Here is a 26,031-nt window from a genome sequence, read left to right on the forward strand (position 1 = left end):
TGGTGACTGATCTGATACAAAGATGGTGAGAGAGGGAGTCATCAGGAAAAAACGCAAGTTATGGCTAGAGCAACTAGCAATCTGTGCTCATCTATCAAGGCATTCACTGCATGGAGACATTAGAGGAAGGGCGCGTCAGCAAAGAGCATTGTGCGGGTTAAATTTAAGGTGCCTGGGTGGCACGATTCACGATCTCCATCAGACGGTTTGATATGTGGGACGGAAGCAGAGGGAGACCTCTCGGCTGAGGGTACGTACTTAGTAGCAGTCAGAATAGCAATCACAGAGCACCTGGGTGGCTCAATCAGTTAGGCATCTGACCGGCTCAGTTCATGATTCCAGGGTTTGTGAGTTCAAGCCCTGCATTGGGACAGAGAGCCCACTTCAGATCCTCTGTCTCCCTCTCTCTCTGCCCCTCCTCTGCTTGTGCAGGTGTACTCTCTGTCTTTCAAAAATAAATAAACGTTAAAAAAAAAAAAGAATAGCAATCATTATTATAGTCCAAGGAGTGTTTTTTTGTTTTTTGTTTTTTTTTTAATTTTTTTAACGTTTATTTATTTTTGAGACAGAGAGAGACAGAGCATGAACGGGGGAGGGTCAGAGAGAGGGAGACACAGAATCTGAAACAGGCTCCAGGCTCTGAGCTGTCAGCACAGAGCCGGACGCGGGGCTCGAACTCACGGACCGCGAGACCATGACCTGAGCCGAAGTCGGCCGCCCAACGACTGAGCCACCCAGGCGCCCCCCAAGGAGTGTTTTTTAAAAGAAATGTTAAGAGTAACAGGGAGCCTGGGTGACTCAGTCAGTTAAGCATCTGACTCTTGACTTTGGCTCAGGTCATGATCTCATGGTTTGTGGGTTTGAGCCCTGCATAGGGCATGGAGCATAGGGCTCCATGCTGACAGTGCAGAGCCTTCTTGGGATTATCTGTCTCCGCCTCTCCCCCCACTTGCATGCTCATGCTCTCTCTCTCTCTTTTACTCTCAAAGTAAATCATTTAAATAAACTTAAAAAAAATAAATGTGAAGAGCAGATCCTGAAAAACAGGACTGTTTAAGAACTAGAAAAGAAGATTAAAAGAACACCAACCCTTGGGGCACCTGGGTTGCTCAGTCGGTTAAACATCTGACTTCACCTCAGGTCATGATCTTGCAGTTCATGAGTTCGAGCCCCGCACTGGGCTCTATGCTGACAGCTCAGAGCCGGGAGCCTGCTTTCGAATCTGTGACTCCCTCTCTGTCTGCCCCTCCCCTGCTCATGCTCTGTCTCTCAAAAAATAAATGAACGTTAAAAAAGAAAAATTTTTAAAAGAGCACCAACCCAAGAAATAGGGGGAAAAATTATAACTTGGGGGTATGAATAGAGAAGAAGAGGACATAATTGGCCTCAACTGTAAGAAAAACAACTCACCTATAAGAGAAATTCAATTAAAACCAAGTTGAGAAACTTCTTTTCAGCTATCATACTGACAAAAATTCAAAAGCAATATAATCTGTGATAAGACAGAAAGAACCAGCCATTCTCATACATTGCTGGTGCAAATGGAAAATGGCACAACACTGGAGAAAAGAATTTGGTAATATATAAAAAATAATTCACCATGCATATTTGCTCATTGTTAGAGCAATTCCTGCTTCTAGGAATCTATGCCAAAGGTATACTAGCAAAAATAAGAAAAGACATCTGCAGAAGGAGATTCATTGAAAGGCTACTTTGAATAGCAAAAGACTGGAAAGGACCCAAGAGTCCATCAGTAGGGCTCAGGACAAATCAAAAGTAGTGAACATCCACACAAGAGAGAACCATTCAAAGAGAGGAAGAAATGCAGGTTTCTTCACACTAGTATGGAGTGGTGCCTAGGATGTATTTTTAAATGAGAAAAGTAAGGTGGAGAAAAGTATAAATAGTAGTACATTGTCATTGTTTAATATTTATTCATGTTTAAGATGTTGGAATGATAGACACATATACACAAAATTATTACTTACAGGGAGGCAGGAGGCCGAAAGAAACAAAGAGAATAGCTATACTTTTTTTTTTTTAAATACTGTGTACTTTTGGTTTGGGAATGATGTAAATATTTTCCATAATTACCAAATGAAATAAATTTTAAAAGTGGTTCCTAAAAAATGTGAAGTAACATGAAATGAATCAACCTTACTGTGGTTCAAATGGGAAGCAAACCCTTATAGTATGGAATGATTTGAAGTGACTTTAAAATCCTGTATTTTGACTCTACAGCCCGAAAAGGATATATTTTAAAGATAACAGGAACTTGATGAAAATTTTTAACTACTTTTCATACTCACATTGCTGGTGGTTGTATTGTTACTTTACTCTCATACCATTGTATTTGTATCATGAGATAAATGAAATGGCTGCATTTGTGTCATTGAAGAGTGATATCAGCTGGGTTGAAAGAAGATACAAATGCATGAATTGAGTAAAATCTCTGTAGTAATCCTGAATACAGGTTGTATGCATCAGTAAAAACTTGTGGTGTATGTTACCTTTAAATCTAAAAAATACAGGGGCGCCTGGGTGGCTCAGTCGATTGAGCGTCCGACTTCAGCTCAGGTCATGATCTCACAGTCTGTGCGTTCGAGCCCCGCGTCAGGCTCTGTGCTGACAGCTCAGAGCCTGGAGCCTGTTTCAGATTCTGTGTCTCCCTCTTTCTCTCTGACCCTCCCCTGTTCATGCTCTCTCTCTGTCTCAAAAATAAATAAATGGTAAAAAAAAAAAACCTTTAAATCTAAAAAATACATATTCAAAGCTCTATTTACCAAAAAGGTCCAGAAACAATGAGCAATTCAATAGCAATGAGACTCCTGGTGTCCAGATTGTGCTCTCTAAATACCAGTTTCACTAAAAGAAACCAGAGATTCTAAAAGAAATTACTGATTCTAGATCTGGAGCAGGAAATGTATAAAATGAAGCTGGAATATTTCATCATAATAGAAATCAAGGAAGCTACCAAACACTGCATGTTTCTTGTCAAAGGTCTTAGCAGCCAATTTGAATAAGCTTCTGCTGTCCAAAGAATATCAATAAGGGTAATAGATTCATGAGTTCATAATAATACTGAAAAAAGGGGAAAAGAACCTCATTAGTCATATTTGGAGAATTTTAGGGAAACAAATTCAATATTTTGGAAATTAAAGAATCAATTATTTATTCTGAAAGATTTAAACATTTATTCTGTCTTTTCTATATTATTTGTATGTCAGGGCTACTAAATAATTGATAAAGGGATGTTCTAGAAATATTCCAGCTAATAGAGGAAGACAAGATTTGCTTATCACCACTCTGGAACCTCTAATGATTTAGGTAATGATTATTGCCGATAACATTATAAAAATAGAAACAACTTTCACAGTTATGGAAGTATAGAATACTTCTTTTGAAGTAGGTTTGTCCCCCAAATAAAATTCAAATCCTATCAATCCACCAGATCTCTAAATTTAGAGGCAATTGGAGATAAATAAGCTAAATACTAAATAATACTACAGAGATGGAATCAGTCAAATCAAGGCTGTGGAGAAATCTATGGCACAGCTGATTTCCTTTCTGCAACATTTTCTTTGAAAACCTTTTTTTCAAAGAAAATAAAAGAAATGGAGGTGGAAACTATGTATCAAAACAAAATAGAACCAAACAATACTTGAGACATTTCAACCAATCTTAAAATACTAATCCTGCATAGATCTTGATCCAGACAAGCAACCCTTTGAAAAAAGTGGAAGGTTATCAGGAAAATGGGAAAATTGACTATAACATTTGATGATATTTATGGATTATTATTTTTAGATGTGATAATTATATTTTGATCATCTTAAGTGGTTTTACCTTTTAGAGATGCACACTGAAATCTTACAAAAGAAATCACATGGTGTAAGAAATTTGCTTCAAAATAATCAGTTGGGAAGGGAGAGCATGTGGATATAGATGAATAAAATTGTGCTATATTGATAAGTATTGTAGCTGGATATTGATATTCTTCTATTTCTGAATGCATTTAAAATTTTCTATAGTAAAAAAAAAATAATAAAATAAAAGAGAAGGGAATGACCAACAATAACAAATACTTCATGGAAGTATCGTCAAGACTAAAATGCATCCATTGTATTTGGCAGCCTCACTGTGCCCATGGCAAGTACAGTTCCACTGGCATGTTGAGGATGGTACATGAATAACAAGGAGTTAAGGAGTGAGTGAGAAGGAAGGAAGCATTGAAGAAAACTCGAGAAGTTTGGCTATGAGGAGATGAAGATGGGAGGTAGAGAGAGAGTTTTCCTTTTTTCTATTCTTTTTTTTTTTTTAAGATCACAGAGACGCTTGAGGATGTTGCTGTTGTAGAATAGCCAGCAAAGAAAAAGAGTAGAAAATCTGCAAGTGTAAAACAGAGAAAGGGCCCTGAAGGTGTTGGGGTAAATGAGATGCATAGCATGGGCAACGGGTAATATTGATATTTGGGCAGTGGCATGTCTTCTGTTGTAACAAAGGAACAGGAAAGGAAGGGGATGAATACGCAAGTGGGTAGGTGTGGTGAACGAAAGCAGAGGGAACCCTCCTGGGTTTTCTCAGTGAAGCAGGATGTGAGGTAGTCTGCTGAGTGGGAAGCCAAGGTGCTGAAGGGAGCAGGTTGCAGCTGGCCATGGGAGAGAAGAGGAAGAGCTGATTAAGGAAGCAAAGATGGACTCTGGGAGGTGTCATTCTAATTATAGTGGCATCGATCTTCAGGGCCGACTTCCTCCAAGAGAAATTAGCAGCAGAGATATGGATATGGATGAGGGGGACACTTAGATGGATCCAGAGCCAAGCTTTCCCAGAGTGCGATGGCGAGACAATAGAACATGAGATTGGAAATAAGGACAAGAGCATGTGTGATGTTAGAGGCTAAGGATTCTATGCTCTGGAGCTGAAGGGAAATGAAAACAGGAGAAGGTAAAAGAGCAAGGGGTCGGAAGCCCCTAGAAGATCAAAGAATAGGTATGAAGGAAGGAATTGAGTAAGAGAATTAGTAAAATAAGAGATTATTGTTAAAAAGTGGGATGTTTGGGGGCGCCTGGGTGGCGCAGTCGGTTAAGCGTCCGACTTCAGCCAGGTCACGATCTCGCGGTCCGTGAGTTCGAGCCCCGCGTCGGGCTCTGGGCTGATGGCTCAGAGCCTGGAGCCTGTTTCCAATTCTGTGTCTCCCTCTCTCTGCCCCTCCCCCGTTCATGCTCTGTCTCTCTCTGTCCCAAAAATAAATAAACGTTGAAAAAAAAAAATTTAAAAAAAAAAAGTGGGATGTTTGGATTTAGTAATGAACGGCTGAAATAATTCCAAGTGGTAAAAACAAAACAAAACAAAGCAATAGCTCCAGGGTGTGGTCATATTGTAACTGAAGTCAAGCAGACGTGAAGTTCATTGGAGCTGAGGGGGTCTGACTGGGATAGAAAAGTACATAGCGAGCCCCATGCTAAAGTCACCAGTGAATTAGGAAGAGAGATCAGAAAAGGTAAGGATGATACAGAGAATGGCCTGAGCTTAAAAGAAGCAGGACTTTTTATAGGACATCTACACCCTGGAGAGCAAATAAGAAGCTGACCCTCTCCCTCTTCTGAAATAGAATATCTAGTAATGAACACTTTCTCCTGGAGGACACAGCAGGGGCGGTGGTGAGCTTATGAGAGAAGAGGGGAGGGAGGTTCCCCTGAGACAGGAAGCAGAGGGAGCTTTCCATGAAAAGCCTGAAGATGGAGGCAAATGAGCTCATCATGGAATGGGAGACATGGAGAGCATGGTGGAAACATCTAGAAAGGGGGAGAGTACTGAGTGGTTGGTGCAGGTAAAACAAGTACTAACAGAGATTTCTAGACAATGCTATGAGAATTTAGCAAAAATAGGGAGGGGAGATACAAAAAAAAAGGAGCCTGGAATTCTGAACAGAATGCTAATTTTTGCAAATTCTAGTGAGGACAGAAAGCAAGAAGAAAGGATTAAAGTACATTGCATTGCCCACCCTCCACCTCCCCATCACACCGGATTTCATCATGAAACCACAGTCAGGGGAGGCTTCACATTGAAGCAGAAACTTTGTTGGGGCACTTTACCTGGCAAACAGAGGACAAGGCTGCATTCTAGCAGCTGAATCAACAAGAAGCCATTTTCATCTGAATGGTTAAAAGGTAGGGATCCACTCAGGAAACACATGCGATGAACTGGAAAGATAGGTCTATACTTGGTTGTGTAGATTTATTTTTATTTTATAAATTATGGCAAGTCATTTTAGGACCAAATTAATCAAAACTTAATTCTAGGGAGTTTTCTATGGAAGATGAATTTGCAGGGACTGGGGGTGGTGGAGCAAGACCACCATTTACTGAGGTCATACAGTATGCCAGGCATTATGCTAAATATACTACATGCAATATATAGTCCATTAATTCCTCACAGTAAACTCATGAGTAGTTGCATTACTCCATTTTGTAGAAGAAGAAATAGACATAAGAGAGTTGAAATAACATCCCTGGTGTGCTCAGTGAGAGCCTGGGGTATTCAAACCCAAATGAGTGTGACCCCCAAAGCTGTGATCTTTTCCACACCAGCATGCTAAGCCCAGAGACAGGACATCCAGTTTTAAGGCTAGTTTGACCATCCAGGTGAAAGTCAGAATTTTGGCAGTGGCAGCAATGGTGAGTTTGTGGAGAACACAAGTCTAAGAGAAGGAAGCAAGCAGATGTGACCAAGTGACTGGATTTGAGAGCAGAGACAATGACGATTCTGATATTTCTGCCTTAGGCATCTGAGTAAAAGACTGATGGTGCCAGTGACTGAGATAGAAAATAGAGGAAGAGCAGGCTTACGCTGGGGGCAGAAAATTAGCAGTCTGGGGCATGCTCCAGCTGAGGCACCTGGAAATTCCTAAAAGATAATGGAAAATACCGGAACTCAGGGTTAAGAGTGTAGGTAAAAATCTGCTTTGATCTCAGGGTTGTGAGTTCAAGACCCACATTAGGCATAGAGCTTACGTTTTTTTTTTTTTTTAATTTTTTTTTTTCAACGTTTATTTATTTTTGGGACAGAGAGAGACAGAGCATGAACGGGGGAGGGGCAGAGAGAGAGGGAGACACAGAACCGGAAACAGGCTCCAGGCTCTGAGCCATCAGCCCAGAGCCCGACGCGGGGCTCGAACTCACGGAGCGCGAGATCGTGACCTGGCTGAAGTCGGACGCTTAACCGACTGCGCCACCCAGGCGCCCCGAGCTTACGTTTTTAAAAAAATCTAGATATGGCAGTGATCAACCTATAGTCAGTCATTGATTCCAAGAGAAAATTAAGAAGAAAATGTCAATTGAAGAAGAGAGGGTGCAACGTGGGAACCACAACTGCTTCAGGAAGAGAAGGAATACATGGATGGAAAAGACAAGAAGAAGGTGACATTGACCTCAAGACAGACTGAGGTTGGTTGCAGAACAAGAAGAGCAGACAGGAGACAAGAAAACAAAGATCACTCTTTCAGACTAGGGGCCAGAACTGAAGGAGACAGAGTGGTGGCTAGCAGGAAAAGCCACGCCCACGAAGGACTTGGTTATTATGCTTTTTTTTTCTCCCAAGATTTTATTTATTTATGCTGACAGAGAGAGAGAGAGAGAGAGAACTAGCAAGGGACACGCAGAGGGAGAGGGGACAGAGGATCTGAAGGGGGCTCCATGCTAGCATCAGAGAGCCTGATGAGGGGCTCAAACTCACAAATTGAGATCATGACTTGAGCCGAAGTCAGATGCTTAAACAACTGAGCCACCCAGGTGCCCCCAAGATTTTATTTAAATTCAAGTTAGTTAACATATAGTGTAGTATCAATTTCAGGAGTAGAATTTAGTGACTCATCACCCAGTGCTCATCCCAACAAGTGCCCTCCTTAATACCCATCATCCCTCTAGCCCATGCCCCCTCCCCCCTCCCACATCAACCCTCAGTTTGTTCTCTATCATTAACAGTCTTTTATGGTTGTCTTCCTCTCTGTTTTTATCTTATGGAGGAGCCAGTGAAAAGTGCAGATTGATAGTGAGTAGACTGAAAATTGAGAAGGATGATATCAGGTGCCAGTGTGGGGTTGGGGAGGGGAGTAGAGGCAGGACACTGCTAAGGCTGGAGAAAGATTGGATGGGTTTAGCTGAATGCAAGTGGAAGGCAGAGCAGAGAGAGAAGGTCCCTGTTCTCTGGTGAGGTCAGAGGTATGCTCATCCACTGACGGCTATGGGAAGTGGGATATGGTAGGGAGAGGAGGGGAGCTGCAGGTCATGTAAGAGAAGGGACAGCCCCCTGCCTCCAGAAGATGTCTGAATGGTACCAATTTGAGGACCAGCTGGGGCCAAATATCAAAGATGCATTTCATAGGTGATGTCTAATGCTCCCCCACCCCAGACATTCTGCATGTCTAGAGACACGCAGAGTAGGAGCCAGCAATCTGTGTTTTAATAACCCTCCAAGCGATCCCCATGCTGCCAGAATTTGAAGAGCCATGCTCTAATCCAATGTGAATTTCGGTCTGAAATTCCCATCCTACAGAGCTGGTGGGACAGTTCATTTATTTTGAGGGGTCCTTTCTCCTCAGGGTTGTGTTAGGAAACTGGGGCACTAGTTCAGGAGGCAGGGAGGAGAATGAAAATCATTGTCCCACTCCCCAAATCAGGTTTCCTGGTACAATTAACACCCTACTTGTTCTGGTCAGAGATTTGTACTATGAATATATTTGAAACACCAAATTAATCATAACCTCTTGTGATGATGTCCTAGGAGCAATGGTTACACTTTATACTCTTGGCAACACCTGCTAGAGTCCTTTTCCTCTTCTTAATCTAAACATGTGTAAAATTTAAAGGAAATGGTAGCAACATCTAAAATTACTAGTCGCTTTTGCAAGACTTACTGAAACTTTCAGTCTTCATGTAAAGGGCAAAGTGAAAATATTAACACTGTTCTGAAAATACTGGAAATTAAAAAAAAGAAAGAAAATACTGGATATCAAGGCTTTGAGGGTTTTTTTTTTCCATTCTTATTGACAATGAGAATTTTCAGATAGGTGGAGAACAGAGACAAAAATCGGATGGGTAATTATTTCTGGGATGCTTCTGACAATAATGGTTAACTTGGTAATCTTTATTTTAAACTCATTGTGCAACTTGGAGTCATTTGATCATTTAAACAAAGGTGAAGAAGGTTTTGGTCACTTGATAATCAAGTTAGTGATCCCCTCACACTTAAAATTATGTCCCAGTCCTTTTGGACAGCTATAACCAAATACCCAGGCTGGGCAGTTTCTGAACAACAGGAATATATTTCAGTCAGTTCTGGAGGCTGGGAATCCCGGATCAAGATGCCAGCATGGTCATGTTCTAGTGAAGTCCCTCTTCCTGGTTCATGGACAGCACTTCCTTGTGTATCCTCAAATGGCAGAGGGGCTAGGGAGCACGGTGGGGTCTCTTTTATAAGGGCACCAATCCTGCTCATGAGGTACCACCCTTATGGCTTCAGTATATCCCAAAGTTCCCTACCTTCTAATACCATCACATTGGAGATTAGGATTTCAACATATGAATTTTGGAGAGAACACAAACATTCAGAACATAGCAAGTTGCCAATTAAATAACATAAAAAAGAATCCTTCAGATGGTAGAAAGAGTTGATGCTAAGAAATAAGACTTTGAACTAGTCAGGAGTGAAATTTTAAAAGTATCTGCAATATAATACTTTGTGTATAAAAATAAGCATAGCTCAAAGTTAACCCCCCAAAAAGCTTTTTTTAAGTTTATTTATTTAATTTGACAGAGAGAAAGAGAATGAGCTGGGGAGGGAGGGAGGGAGAGAGAGAGAGAGAGAGAGAGAGAGAGAGAGAGAGAATCCCAAGCAGGCTCTGTGCTCCTGGTGCAGAGCCTGACACGAGGCTTGAACTCATAAAACTGCAAAATCATGACCTGAGCCAAAGTCAAGAGTCAGACACCTAACCGACTGAGCCACCCAGGCACCCCCACACATGCATTTCATATATTCTACTACCAAGAATTCACATTTCTAACACAAATATAAAATATTAGGACAGAACATCTGTATTCCAGGGGAGAACGTCACACTGCAATTAGCACACTGAGCAAAATGCATGCAATCTTGAGGCTTGCAGCAAAGTCCATATCCACTCACTCTGCATAAGTAATGTGATTGCCAAAGAGACAGTAGCACTTCACACATTTTTAGACAGAGAGAAGCTATGACTTCAAAGATCAAGACCAAAACATAAAATTTCTGTACATAGGATTTCAGAAATACTGTAGTTTAATGGAAAAGCTTATTTGGAGAAAATGCTAGTCATTGCCAATCCTCTTTGTGATTTGAAAAATTAATATTACTGTGAACTTTATATATGGTTTCATTTAAATTTCCCATGAAGATCGTACAGGTTGAATTTATGAACTGAGAAAGGCTAAAGGAAAGACATAATACTGTATATTTTGGGGGCATTTGGGCTTCTGAGCAGTTCCCAAAAGAGTGGTTTAGTCCGTGAACACTAACTAACTGCATTGGCTGTAGGTGGAAAATTAACCTACCTAACGGTGTTACAGAACCTTAAAATTTTAACACGATTCTTTCTGGTTTCATTATCAGAGTTAACTTAGTAAGAAAGAATAAGTAGTGACAGAGGCTCGCTCTTTCTTTCTTTTCTTTTTTTTTTTTTTTTGGTCAGAAACTAAGGCAAAATAATTAATGGTGTACTTTTTTTTTTTTAAGCATAGTAGCACAACCATTTTTGATAGTGAGAGAGCTTTGTTCATCACTTTGATTATCAACATACTGTATTTTAACTCCATGCAAGGGAAAGAAAGAATGACCCTTGCCGTAGTGGATAAAGAGTAAAAATATAACCATGTGTAGAAAATAGTGCTGTTGGGATGCCTGAGTGGTTCAGTCGGTTAAGCTTCCAACTCTTGATTTAGGCTCAGGTCATGATCTCCTGGGATCGAGCCCCAAGACGGGCTCTGCGCTGTCATTGCAGAGCCTGCTTGGGATTCTCTCTCACCTTCTTTCTCTGTCCCTCCCCTATTTACACTCTATTTTTTTCTTTCTATCTCAAAATAAATAAATCAACTTAAAAAAAATAGTATTGTTATGGTTGGTTATCATAGAGGCAGCATATGAGAGGGTCCAAATGAACCTCAATAGGTGGAGCAAACAATCAGACGTGTCCTACCTGGGTGTGTGCAGGTAGAGCATGGAAGTTAGAGAGTGTGAATTCTCTACCTGTCCACATGGAAGTTTCTCGTGGGAGATCTTCCCATGTGAAGTCCCACAATAAGCATCATCTGTCTCTCTTCCCCATATGCCCAACTTGCCCTTCCCTCTAACTTTTTGAAAACACAACAAAGCACAGACACCCACTCTTGACCTTGCTGCCTCTTTCCCATCCTGTTTATCTTCTGCCTTTTCCCACCAAACTGCAGTTTTACCTCCTACAACCTCTTTATCTCCATAATCACCACTAAACCTCCTCCTTCAAAAATTGCCCTGACCTCCTTCTTGCCTGATCCGTGGGCATTTTGCCATTTTCATTTCCTTTCATGACTTTGCTGTTTCAGTAATGTTGAATAGTCCCTTGGAGCATCCTTCTTTAATATATCAGTGAGGGTGTTTTTAAGAGAGTAGTAAAAAGCTGCATACTTAAAAGTCTATCTTTGATGATTCTTTTAAAAAATAATAAAAAGAAATGCATTGCCTGAATAAATTCAATTGAGTACCAACTCTTACCTTTTACTATATCTTAGCCCATTACATTTCCCATCCATCAAGAAATACTGGAGTTGATACTTAGAAATGAAGTATGAACTCTTGGCTGGATTAAAACATTCATTATTCCACTCAGCTTTTCTGTTTGCTGAGGTTTTGGGTAATTTTTTTCCTGTACTGTAGTTTAGCTTAGTGGCTAGACAAGTTATGAGTCTTTGGACTTTTTATCATTGCATCCAGTTTGGAAAGTTTCATTGGGCTCCAATTAAATATTGAGTTAATATTTATTTTGGTGCTGGTACAGCTTCGTAAGGATTTAGGTTCTTGATACTGTTTGTGTATTGGCCAGCTCAGTCTATTCCTTTAGTCTTCAAAGAATTTGAATTTCTTCTGCTTGTATGGATCATAGCTTCTGAATCCTTTCTGTGTTAAAACTTTGGGGCCTAAAATTCAATTCTTTTCTGTTGACTGGTCAGGTATACAGTCTGACTTAACCCATGTGTTGGCATTGGATGTGGCTTCTGGACAGCACCCTGGGATGCTGTTATCCAAGAACCTTTCACGTCACACATTTGACTGATGGAAATCATGGACTTCTCTCAAATGTGTCTTGACACTGTACAATTAACCTACATCTCAGTCCTCTCTCTAATCTTTTAATGAAACGGAGTATCTAAGAACCAGATTTTCCAAGTGCCTGAAGGATGATGACTTTGCACAAATTAGAAAGATAATCTTCAATTGCCAAGCAACTACTGTGAAATCAATAAATATTACCTATTTCACAATGACATCCTCTGCCAGAGTTTAAATACAAGATGACAATCTTACCTGATTTTTTTTTCCATCTTAGCTACTAGGAAGGAATGATAATTTCAATTTTTTATGAATAAAAGAAATTGGAAAAATTTTGTTTTTAAAGAAAAACATTGTTTTTTCCCTTTAAAATGAATTCACCAAAGATGATTATGTATTATAATAAATGTTAAATACACAAAATGTTATTACACATATTGAAATAATAAAAATAGATTTGTCTTGTCACTGAATCACATTTGGTGTATGAGAATTTCTATCCTCTCCCTGTAAGACCATGAGCTCCCTGACAGTAGGCTCATATTATTTTGTCTGTATCCCCAGTACCTGGCATACTGCTTGGCACCTGGTAAGCACTTAATAAATCATTGGATTAATACATGGATGAATAATCCCTGGGTTTTTAAGAGATGTATATTAAAGACATACTGTAACAAATATTTAGTTAGCAGTGGTTTTGAGCAGTAAAATTCATAGTCATAATTTAGAAATATAATAATTAGAAAACTGAGGTTACGCTTTAAAAATCCTACTAGGAAATATTCAAGAAATATAATTTTGGGGGAAAAAAATCTAAGGCAACCATCCAGGAGCAGAGTGGCCTCTTAAATATTTTTCTTACAAAGTAGATGAGTAGGATTCCAATTAATTTGTGAGAATGATCTGAAGAGCTGGGCAACCAGAATATGTGTCCTTAGCCATGTCTTGCACTCAAGAGGGTATTTACCCAAGTGAGCAAGGGAAGAGGTTCCTCAACAGGCTGACAATCCCCTTTTAGTGCATGCAGGTGCCCAGGTGCATGCAGGAATGCTTTCTAAAGATACCCCTGGGAAAGTCTGTCCTTTGTGGAATATGACTCCCCCTCCCCCGAAAAAAGGGGGCTCGACTCTCTCTAAATCATGGCTTATAAGAAAAATTCCTAACTCAAACTGAAGCTGGTGGGGAAAGGATAGAGAAGGAAATGTGCTAAAGAACCTTCTCAAAGTAGGTGATATCCAAACTGAGGTTTGAAGGATTTAGGTCAAGGGAGAACAGGGAAAGACATTCAAGTAAAAGGAATTGAATATCCAAAAACCAAAGCATGGGATAATTGACACCCTACTTGTGTGACTTTAGGAAAGTTACTCTGCCTCTGTGTGCTGCTGTTTATTCATCTATACAATGGCAATTACAATACTGCCTGTCTCATAGGGGACTTGGGAAGCTTGAATGAGTTAAGTCTATATAAAGCTCTCAAAACAATGCCAGGCAGAGAGTAGTAAGTACTATGAAAGAAGTAGCAATATAGTTATTACTACTAAATATAGTTTTTGTTGATATTTAGATATTAAACTGGTTTAGTTGGGCTGGAGCAGTGGTGCAAGGTGACTAGAAGGGAATAATAAAAGGGTGCCTCTGGGGACAAAAAGGGACCAGATGATGAAAGACAGTCTGTGATGCCATGCTGGAGTATAGACTTTGCTCTGAAGATGATAAGAACCATAACTCATGGTAAATGGGGCCTCATCGCCTGTTGCATAATGTCATGTAGAATGAGACTAAGCACTGAAGACATGTCACCTTCCCCTCAGGACTCTGACCCACAACATTAGCATAATGTGCTACATGTGATGACTGCTTCATCAGATTACCAGCAATATGTAGGTTCCACCTTAACTCCTCCACACATCCATTAGCCCCTCCTATCCCAACAGTGCTTGATTGGAGCATTAATGAACACTCTTCCAATTCTACCATATTCAATAGGAGCATCTTGATTGACCAGAATGTTTACTTTTGCAACCCTTCATGAGGCTTCCTTCCCAATTCACCACTACACTTAAATATGCAGATGATAGGCATCTGGGTGGCTTAGTTCCTTGAACATCCAACTTCGGCTCAGGTCATGATCTCACGGTTCATGAGTTCGAGCCTTATATCGGGCTGTCTGCTGTCAGCACAGAGCCCGCTTCAGAAGGCTCTGTCTCCCTCTCTCTCTCTGCCCCTCTCCCACTCATGCTCTTTCTCTCTCAAAAATAAATAAGTAAATAAATAAATAAATAAAGTAAATATGCAGATGAAGCCCAATCATGATGATAAAGATTATAATGATGATAATAATCATAATAATAGAAGCTGCATTCAACTGAACACTTCCACATGACTGGCATTGTACTAGTGCTGTCACATAATTTTAGGTGTATTTTTGTAAATACGCTGCCCTGGGACCCCATCTTGAATGGATTGCTGCAAAATTGTCTCATCTGAACTTTCTGCCAGCTTTATGTTTACTTGTTCTTCCATTGTTTTTAAAAAATTTTTTAAATGTTTATTTTATTTTTGAGAGACAGACAGAGCGTGAGTGGGGGAGGGGCAGAAAGAGGAGACACAGGATAGGAAGCAGGCTCCAGGCTCTGAGCCGTCAGCACAGAGTCCTATTCAGGACTTGAACCTACAAACTGTGAGATCATGACCTGAGCCCAAGTCAGCGCTTAACCGACTGAGCCATCCAGGCGCCCCTACTTATTCTTACAGTGTATCTGCAATTGGGCTTTTCTTTTTATCAACTTATAATTATTTTTATGTTTTTGAGCCAAAGGTATATTCTCTTCCTCATCTTTCCCAGTTTCAAGAAACTTGTGTCACTGGTGCTTCTAATTCTCACCCGGAGCCCGTTAGTTTTTACATACCTGTCCCTGCCCCATCATGTCCTGACTTCTCAAAGAGGATTTAAATATGGCAGGACAAGAAGATGGAGAAACTGTCATTTGTCCCAGGTCTAAAGAAAGTACGTGTAAGGATTTTTTCTTAGCATATTCTAATGCCAATTACTTTTACAATTTCTACTTATTTCTTTAACTTTGTTGACTGTTTAGTACAATTTGCACACTTTTTTTTTTTTTGGAGAGGATATTACTTTGTCCATCTCTATCCTGTGTCTGATATGTTTTAGTTTGCCAAGGTTATACTCAGTATGGAACGAGTAGAATTGGACCATTAGGACAAATTACTACTTTATCAATTTAGGACAATAAAAATTGGGAGAATGTTCTCATTCTTCTAGTACTTTGTAAAGAATAAATAAAAGTTTTGTAGAGGAAAAATAAATATACTTAATCTTTGAAAACTCTTATTTTCTCTTCCAAAGGAGAGTAAAAGGCCCTCCCATAAATTCTGGGGAAACAGACCTCAGTGTTTACTACTGGAAACTCACCAGCTCTGTGGAAGTTTCTGGAGAGGAATGTTGTGGAATTGGCGGTAGAGTGAAATAGTGTTCTCTCCTGTCCCCTGGTTCATTGGCTTGAACTAAGCCCAAGTCAAAAGTAAGAAGAAGTCTCTTATAAGTTGTCAGTTTCCTCCTCACTTAGGACCTTCCTTAATGATTAAAAACTTAACTTTTAAACCAGATTTCCCCTTTACAACTCTGCCAGACCCAGCTACATTAAGAGGTGTAATGGGTCACCAATCCAGGAAGGTTATGCTTGAGGCTCTTGGCTTCTACCCACTTACGAAATTTAATTTATGCCTGATTGGTTTGATTTTTCTCTCCTTTAATTGCCCTCCTTTAACAAAGATCTGTAAATGAACTGAGATTTTAATTCTTTTGCTATTAAGACAATTTCTTTAATATAGCAATCCATCAAAATGCACCATCAAAATGAAATGTGAAATATCTATTGAGTATGTGTGTGTGTATGATCTTGTTTCTTCTTTCTACCATATTTTGTATTAATCTACATCTGTAATGAATTAGAACAGCCATGCTCTTTTCTAACAATGCCCCCCACCATCCCTTCAAAAAGTCTGTCTGTTTGGAAAAATAGTTCCTTAAGAGCAGGGAATGACCATGTCAAGGTTGTGACAAAATTAATACCAATGTCTCTGAGGTTGGTGTCTCTCCATGTTCATTCTTCCTACATAATCCTCCTAGGTAATCTTCCTATAACCTTTCATTCTACCATCTCCTTTTAGTACAACATGAAACAGTGTTTGTATTTTGTGGAACATAAACAGGAATTTTTTTTAATGGTGGGAGAAAGAGTTCCTTGATTTCAAAAGATACTGAAAGAGTTAAAGTGAACGAATATCTTTAGCAGGGAGGTCTTTTTAACTTATTCTTCAGAAATGGGCTGGATATATGGCATGCAGAGATCCCCAAATTTATCTGGATATGGGACTCATTTTTGCCCAAGCATACTGAGAGAACAGTATTCCTTGGAACATAGCTCTGGAAACTCTGACTGACATGGCCCTACTTGCTTTCCTAATCATTTCAAACACCTCAACCTGCATTTCATGGTTTTCTACCCTTTTGGACAAACATCTAACCATTAGTCTCAAAAGTTCTAAATACAATCTTTCCAATTTGTGTTTCCAGTAATAATGTCAAACAAGTAAGCAAAAAACACAAAAAAATAACAAAAATAAAAACAAATCTAGTAAGGACAGAAGTGATTAATGAATTTGAATATATCTAGAGAGAAAATAGAGAGAGACTGAAGTATAGGAAGAATTAAGTGTTTAGAAACAGTATTTGGAGATGGAGGTGTGTGACGAGACTCTGAAAGCCATGGAAAGAGAGCTTTCTGTGAAGTCAGGTCCGATGCCAGTACCACATGGAATCATGATTAAATAAATACACCACTTTAAAAAAATAAACAGACTTTATGTCCTTCATAGAATCAAAGTCCATGTGTGGAAATCAGAAAGAAAGGCAATGAGAAAATCTGGTTTAAGTCATAGATATCAGACCTGACGAGAAGTCTACAGATCCCCTGTTTAATTCCCAAATTTTCTCAAAAAGAAAACTAATGTCCTGAGAGGAGTGATTCAGATATCCTTTTAGTCCCATTCTCTTTCTGTCTCATATGGATCATAATCAAGTCAGTCAGAAATCAGTGTTTTAAAAAACAAACAAACAAAAAACAGTTTTAACATTTAATATTTTTATTTGCCATTTAGTAGTGGACTCAGATGCTTGAATAACTTTAACCATTTTATCTGGTTTAATAATGCATCACTCTATGGTCATGAAACTATTCTTATTATAACTTTAATCAACACCAAAAACCTGAGCACTCAAATACAATGTAAATGTCTTTTGTTGTATTTATTTGTTAATTGTTTCCCTCTTTCCACTGAACTATGAGCTTTCTGGAGGTCGGTGGCCATATTTCATACCTATTCTGTATTCTCCATTGCTTTCAGTCAGAGTAGGAAATGGTTAACATCTAATTTAGGCTGATTATCTCCTTAACCAATTACATACAAATTAAATTAATCCAGTAACAGTTATATTGCTGATTAACAATAGAATAAACTCTGAAGTTTTATATTTATTGCAAATTTATTTCAATCCTCATTCAGGCTCCCCCGTGACTGAAACACAATTGCATCCTACAGACCTACAAAGACACCACTGTTCCTTCTTTATTGATATTTCTGAAAACTGCATTCTCCATGTATCGTTCTACTCCACTGATCTTTTCCCCCTTCTGTCCAACCAACTGTACAGCCATATGAACACATAAATGTATACATACCGATCTACACATTGTCACTGCAAAACATGTAAGAATATAATAACAGTGCAATTTTTTTTAACAATCACCTGCAGTTCATAGTTTACATTAAGGTTTGCTCTTAGTGTTGTAGATTCTGTGGGTTTGGACAAATGTAGGTTGACATATATTCATCCTTATATTATCACACAGAATATTTTCACTGCCCTAAAAATCCTCTGTGCTCTGCCTATTCATCCTTATCCCTGCCCTTTGGCAACCACTGACCTTTTTACTGTCTCTATAAGTTTTGCCTTTTCCAGAATGTTATATAATTGAAATTCTAGAGTAGATAGCCTTTTTAAATTGGGTTTTTTCACTTAGTGATATGCATTTAAGGTTCTTCCGTGTCTTTCCATGGCTTGATAGCTCATTTCTTTTTAGTGCTGAGTAATATTCCATTGTCTTCATATGCCATAGGATTTTTTTTTTTTACTACTGAAAGACACCTTAGTTGCTTCCAAATTTTGACAATTATGAATAAATCTGCTATAAATATCTGGGTGCAGGATTTTGTGTGGACATAAGTTTTCAACTTGTTTGGGTAAATATTGATGAGTAGGATTGCTGGATTCTACGGTAAGAGTATGTTTAGTTTCGTAAGAAACTGCCAAGCTGTCTTCCCAAATGGCTGTAGTGTTTTGCATTATTACCAGCAGTGAATGAGAGTTCCTGTTGCTCCATATCCACACCAGCATGTAGTGTTGCCAGTGTTCTGGATTTGGGCCCTTCTGATAGGTGTGTAAGTGGTATGTCATTGACATTTTTATTTGTGTTTCCCTGGTGACATGATATGGAACATTTTTTCATATGCTTATTTGTCATCTGTGTATCTTCTTTGGTGAGGCGTCTGTTAAGTCTTGACCCACTTTTAAATCAAGTTGTTTTTTATTGTTGAGTTTTGAGAGTTCTTTGTATATTTTGGATAACCGTCCTTTATCAAATGTGTCTTTTGTAAATATCCTCTCTCAGTCTGTGGCTTGTGTTCTCACTCCCATGATAACAATTAAGATTCTGCCATTAAGTAAAGGCAAATTTTGCCTTCTCTATCCTTCTAATCAAAAGAATAGTATATTTGATTGATTATTCATTCATTAAACCAACAGTCAAGAAGGACTTAATGTGTGTTCAACCTCCTGCCAAGGACTTCCACAAGAGTAGCAAAGAGATGTTTCCTGCTACGAATGGATGCATAGTATACATTTTGTTACTCGAACTTGAGTAAAGAATAGAATTTCTTTAAAGAAAAAACTTCCAGCATTACCTTATTATTATTATATAAATTTTTTTTCTAACAATTCAAATGCATATAAACAGAGAATAAGGTATACACACCTTGTATTTATTCATTTAATACATAACTACTGAGGACTTACTGTGGCCCAGGCAATGAACAAAATAACAAAGTAACAAAGATAGACAAAGTGCTTGACTTCACAGGCATGTTCATTCTGGATGGGAAGAAAAAACGTGCACATTGAAAGAAACAAACATAACCGATTGTTATTCACGGCAGTTGTGTTCTGTAAAGTTGCCATAATGAATTGATAATCACATAACCATTGCTTCTAGGGGAAATACAGGATTAGGTTCCTGAGAGCCTCTGGTCACCACATTTTCATCAGCCAATCAATACATGATCTTGTTTTAAGTGTATTTTTGTTTAAAGACACCTTATGAAATATGTATTGTTGATTCGTTAGCGATGAATTCTAGCCAAGGGCTCATGTCTAAGGGAAACTTATCTAATACATATTTTGTCAGTAAGGCACATCAATCTTCTTGTGCTTAGGAGCACTGGACAATACTTAGCACCGGCTTGGGGGCCATTTTAAACAGTGAAATCAACAACAACAACAACAACACTACAAAAATAAAAAATCATGGCACCAAATAAACTACACAAAGGACATTCGTTTATGGTATGGGAATTGAAACAAGGCAGAGCATTGTTTTATTCAGCCTTAGCTGAGAATGTGCATGTCAGGTGACTCAAATTTTTCTCCTCTCTGCTCTTGTCCATGAATGACTGCAAAACACTGATTTGGGGCTTACAAATAAATCCTAGAGAGTAGGCGAATCCAAAAATACAGAATCCATGAATAAATAAGGACTATCTACACGTAATAAATTTCAGATAGTGGTAGGCGTTAGGAAGCTGATGAAGCAGGGTTGGGATAGAGAGTGACAGAACATTAGGGACAGCTATTTTAAATGCTTATTTCTTTATTTTGAGAGACAGAGAGAGAGAGAGAGTACGAGTGGGGAACAGGCAAAGAGAGAGAGGAGACAGAGAATCCCAAGCAGCTTCACACTCAGCACAGAGCCTGATGCAGGTCTCAATCTCACGACCGTGAGATCGGGACCTGAGCCAATATCAGGAGTTGTCTGCTTAACCAACTGAGCCACACAGGTGCCCCAGGGACAGCTACTTTAGATGGATGACTGAGGCAGTCTTCTCCAAGGAGGGGACACCTGAGAGACATGAGTGATGAAAAAGAGTTTGCTCTGTGAAGGTGAGGGGAAGGAGGCTAGTGTAGGTGAAGGGAACAAATGTAAATGGCTGAGAAGCAAGGAGAAAGCTTGACCTGTTTTGTATGAGGAGCGAGACAAAGGCCTCCATGTTTTCAGCAAAACTAGAATGGCAGGAGAGGAGGTTGAGACGGCAATCAGAGGTCAAGTAACACATGGCCTTGCGGCCTAAGGAGGAGCTTGGATTCTATTCTAAAGAGAAATGAGAAGACACCCAGTGTTTTAAAATATATATCAGCCATAGCTTATAACTTTTAAATAATTTTACGGCTCCCCCAAAATTACAAATTAAATTTACCCCCCAAAATAACCACTTACATGAACTACATTAACTTTGTGTGACACATCAGGTTCCTCTGAAAGTGAAGTGGTGATACAGTGACTGTGTCTTCACTGCTGTGAGATGACTCCAAGAGTGACGAATGGGTCATTTTCTATTCACGGTTCCTCAGTGTTTCCCCTCCCGAGGCTGCCATGACTGAACCGAAACACTCCCGCAGGCCTGACCCTGACACGCACATCTACAAGGCAGCGGCATCTGGCTGATCTGAAGCAGGTTAACCTAATCTCTTGGCTCTTCCCTAAAGGAAAATATAAAATTAATATTTCTCCCAGAGAACTCCTAGAATCTCCCTCCCCCCAAGAATTAAACCCCCAGCCCTCCAGAATTGTTTGAAAAACCTTGCCCTAACAGAGGCATTTTAGGGCCATGAAACTGCCTTGTACAGTGATAAATATATGTCATTACACCTTTGTCCCAACCCATACAATGTATCTGACCAAGAGTGAGCCCTAATGTAATCTATGGGCTTTGAGTGATAATGATGTATCAATATAGATTCGGCACTTGTAAAAATATACCACTGTGGTGAAGGGTGTGGATATGTGGGAAATGAACCTCTGTACTTTCTGCTGAATTTTGCTATGAATATAAAACAGCTCTGAATAATGAAGTCTTAAGGAAAAAAAAAAAACCTTACTCTACATGGAAAACTAAACAACAATTTAGGAATGAAGTAAGAATATATTTAAATATAACTGCGTAAGACAGACTCCAAGGCAGCCCCAGACGCAGTGCCTAAAAAGAAGTCAGAAAACAACGTCTGGGGCCTGGGGGACAGAGACATCTCTGTGCCTGTGTGGGTATTTGAGGGGGAAATGTGGGTTAGGCAGGGCTTGATTGAGACCACAGGATTGGACAATGTGTGAGGAGAGAGGGTAGTATATTCTCCAAGGGTAGAAAGCAGCACGAACAAAGGCTTGAAGGCCAGAAGGTTTTCAGAGTGCAGAGGAGATTGTGAACGCAGACGGCTGGCTAGAGCACAGGGTTTTGATTAGGGGACGAGGGGAAAGCATATTTGGAAAGCCTGGCCTTACCATTTCAGCACTGATCTGCCCCAGTGGGACCAGATGGCGGTATCATAGTCCGGGACTGCCTTGTTAGAGAGCTGGCCCTGCGATCTGTGGCGTGGAGGTGCTTTCTCAATGTAGCTATTTGTACTGAGTCTGTCACTAGCTCAGCAGGAGGTAAAAATTACTTGACAGTCTCTCTTGGCTCTCACCCATCTGAAGCGTGAGAGAGAGTCAGGCTGGCAGAGTGGGTGGGCACTGGGGAGAGGGAGTTCTTCAGAACTGAAGCTTTCGGTGAAGGAGAATGAAGGGCATAGAGAGGCTTAGCCATGGTCTGGGGGCGCCAAGCAAACAGGCCCCCACAGTGGAGTCCCCAGTGCCCACCTTCTACCTTTCACTCTCAGAGCGTTTCGTTTGGTGTGGAAATCTCTCTCTCTCTCTCTCTCACACACACACACGCATGCACACATATGTACACACACACAATATCAAACTTATTTGGAATTTAAACTCTCAGCTAAGGATCCTTCTAAACAAAGCTACATGTTAATATGGCTCTGTTGTTCCCTATCACCCTGCAGATGTGAACTACTCACCGTATGCTGTGTGATCATTTAAGCCCATTTGACTTCTAAAGGCGAGGGTGATAACATTTTGGATTTCATTTTTGTTTGTCCCATAAGAGTCTTGAGTTTTGGCCAAAAACCCAGGCCGTGGATGAATGTGCTTTAGACCTCGCTTTTTGTCACGGGGCCAAGTGGACTTGGGAGAGAGGGTGGAGCTGTCTGTTCAGACATGATTTTTAGTTTTGCCCTTTGCCTCTGGAGCCAGGGCCCTGGCCCCCATCCAGCCCCACGAAGAGAAGATTATGGTATTTTCTAGGTAATTTTAAGGAACACAAACCCAAAGTAAAGTCAGGTGGTTTCAAGTCTGCACTGAATTTTTCATGTTAAGGATTTGTCATGATTTGGGTTTTCGGCAGAGCTCTATTTTAAATGATGAAGGGAGTTGTATTCTTCTGGAGACAGGCATGTTTTGGTTGTTTGCTAATGACCTCTGGTTTTGCTTATGAGGAGTTTTGTTAACAAATGGAAATGTAGCAAAATAAAACACTCTCTTTCTTTCGTACTTTCTTTTTTTTTCCCCCTTTTCTTCTTTTTTTAAACAATGAGAACCCGTGCAGTAAACTGTCAAAACCAGGCTATAGATATTGGTTATTGTAGCATCATTAACACTGTGTAAAAATAAATTAGTCACTTTAGCAATCAAACACATTCTTCTGATCCCCTGTCGGTGCTTTTAAACAGAGCCTTCCCCTCGCTGTTTGATAGATCCTATTGTTAAAGAGAAGAGAACTGTAGAGATGTATTCAAAAATTCTTTGAAATTTTTCCAACCTCACGAACCCATTCAGCAGTAATTAGCCTTTAAGGAGGCTGATAAGGAAAGCTGGGCAGGGGCCTGCCTGCTCGAGTTTAAAGGTTAAGCCCAACCCCTGGATGAGAGTGTTCAGCTTTAGGACCCTAGTCATTCTCAGTCTGCCCTGCCTGCTTGCCTTGCCTTTTCCTGCCCTCTGACCCCATCCCCCATCTCACCCTCCAACTACCTTTCCTAAAAGAAACGGGAGCCAAGACTGAGCCTGCAGAGGGTGACAAGATTAAATCAAAATAAACTCGAATCTCAAGCACGGAAAAAAATAGTTCTGTCTTCATGCTAAAGTGACTGAATTGAACAGAACTGTAATTTCTGGTTCCTGTTTAGTTCCATCCCTGCGATGGTTTGGCCCATTTGTATTGAGATCGCATTGAATTCCACAGTTTTCCACCCCACCTCTCACCGCCCCCACCCCCACACCGTCCTCACCTGTCCCCAATGTCTCAACAACACTGCAGAACTACAGGTATGATTTAAAGCTAAGTGAGAAATTTAAAAGAGGCTCTGCCGTCTCCAAAAGGGGGATATTTTTATATTCGCCAGAGGCCCCCTTAGTGGAAGGTGGAGTAAAATGCAAGATAGTGCCATCACTGATCACAAGGAGACGCGTTCAGGAAGGAGAAAATAGCTGCTCAGAAGCAGTATGTGTCTTGCACTCTTGGGGCAATTCCATCTGTGCAGAACTGTAGGGTGAATGTGCCCGTGTGGGTGTGCCTTAGAGGCCAAGAAGAAAGAGAGGCTCCTTTTCATTTGAGAACTGTATTGGTTTGCTAGGGCCTCCATGACAAAGTACCACAGAAGAGGGGCTAAAGCAACAGAAATTTATCTCCTCATAGTTCTGGAGGTTAGAAGTCCAAGATCAAGGTATGGGCAGAGTTGATTTCTTCTGAGGCATCTCTCCTTGGCCTGCAGGTGGGGGGTCTTCCTGTGTCTTCTCATGCTCTTCCTTCTGTACATGTTTGTGTCTTAATCTCCTCTTCTTAGAAAGACACGAGTCAGAGTGGATTAGGGCCCGCCATAACCGTAATTACCTCTTTAAAGATCCTGTCTTCAAATACAGTTGCATTTGGAGGTACTGGGGGGCTAGACCTTCAATATATGAATTTTGGGGCTGACATAATTTAGCCCATAACAAGAGCTAAGAATTATTTCATTATCACAATTGACCCTTGGTTAGGGACAAAAAAGTTAACAGTAATAAATTCCCCATGAGTTTCTTTCACATACACACACCTCATTCCTAGTGCCTGAAGAGCTCCAGTCCACCCAAGGCTGACTCCCAGGGGCAGCAGAATCCTGAGGGACCTGTGGATGTTGAGGGACAGTAGCAAGAATGGTCGGTGCAATGGTGTTAATGTAAGAAGTGACTTTGTGGTCGCTGAATCCAAAGACCCATTTCACGGTTGTCACCATGTTCAGAATACATTTACTAACTGGTGCAGGGTAATCAGGCTGCTGTGTGGTGCTATTTGGATTCAGGTTTTTCATAGTCCACCATTCTCCTCTTCCTGGACATCACTGCTCTTCTCCAGACAAATAAGTATATAAGAATAAGAATATTCCATGGAAAAGTGTGTATGTATGTGTGTGTGTCTGTCTGTCTGTCTCACACACACACACATACAAACACTCACACACCAATTGACATGTATATCTTACAAAACATCTCAGGTACATACTGATGCTTTCAATCCAAGGATAAGTTTTGTTTGTTTTTTAGGACATACATTTTCCTATAGTACACAGGAAATTCCTGCCTAGATTTCCTGCTGTCCACGTTTCTAGTAGGCTAGTTTCTATTACTATTTTTCATATCACTTTTCCTCTTCAAAACAGTACCCTGCTCCTGGCTCCTTGCCTATAGTGGACAAGCCTGCTGAAATCTTGGCCATGACTGAGCAACAACCATGACCTTCATCAGAGATTAGGTTTCAAGGTACCAGAGTGAGGGGAAAGGTTCTGAAACCAAAGTAGCACACCAGAAGAACAAGAAGTAGGCCAAGGAGGATGCTGAATCAAAACTTAATCAGGGAAGGCAGAGTTTTAACCCTGAGGAGACTAAGAAAGAATTGCAGGTCCAAAGAGTTAGAGGAAAGTTCAAGGCTCTTCTCATGAGTGTCAGGCAGAAATGGGACTGCACCTAGATGCTTCCTGCTTCATCACCCACTTTCAATACATCTTGTCTGTCTCCTACTTGCAAGGCTTGATGCCAAGTGTTCAAGATATAAATCTCCCTCTTGCACTATTGGTGGGAATGCAAACTGGTGCAGCTGCTCTGGAAAACAGTGTGGAGGTTCCTCAAAAAATTAAAAATAGACCTACCCTATGACCCAGCAATAGCACTGCTAGGAATTTACCCAAGGGGTACAAGGAGTACTGATGCATAGGAGCACTTGTACCCCAATGTTTATAGCAGCACTTTCAACAATAGCCAAATTATGAAAAGAGCCTAAATGTCCATCAACTGATGAATGGATAAAGAAGTTGTGGTTTATATATACAATGGAATACCACTTGGCAATGAGAAAGAATGAAATATGGACTTTTGTTGCAACGCGGATGGAACTGGAGAGTGTTATGCTAAGTGAAATAAGTCCTAC

The 26,031-nt window shown here is 40.2% G+C and overlaps 1 protein-coding gene across 4 annotated transcripts in view; it reads left to right on the plus strand.

Moving 5' to 3' along the window:
• The window catches only part of DYNC1I1 (dynein cytoplasmic 1 intermediate chain 1), a 283,160-nt gene that overhangs the window by 222,642 nt on the left and 34,487 nt on the right, over positions 1–26,031 (plus strand). The gene's annotated exons all lie outside the window — the stretch shown is intronic.

This window comes from Lynx rufus, unplaced genomic scaffold (assembly GCF_022079265.1).
Source record: "Lynx rufus isolate CCGP_SWC_20201006 ecotype Redwood Valley unplaced genomic scaffold, mLynRuf1.p SCAF_4, whole genome shotgun sequence".
NCBI classification, from domain to species: domain Eukaryota; kingdom Metazoa; phylum Chordata; class Mammalia; order Carnivora; family Felidae; genus Lynx; species Lynx rufus.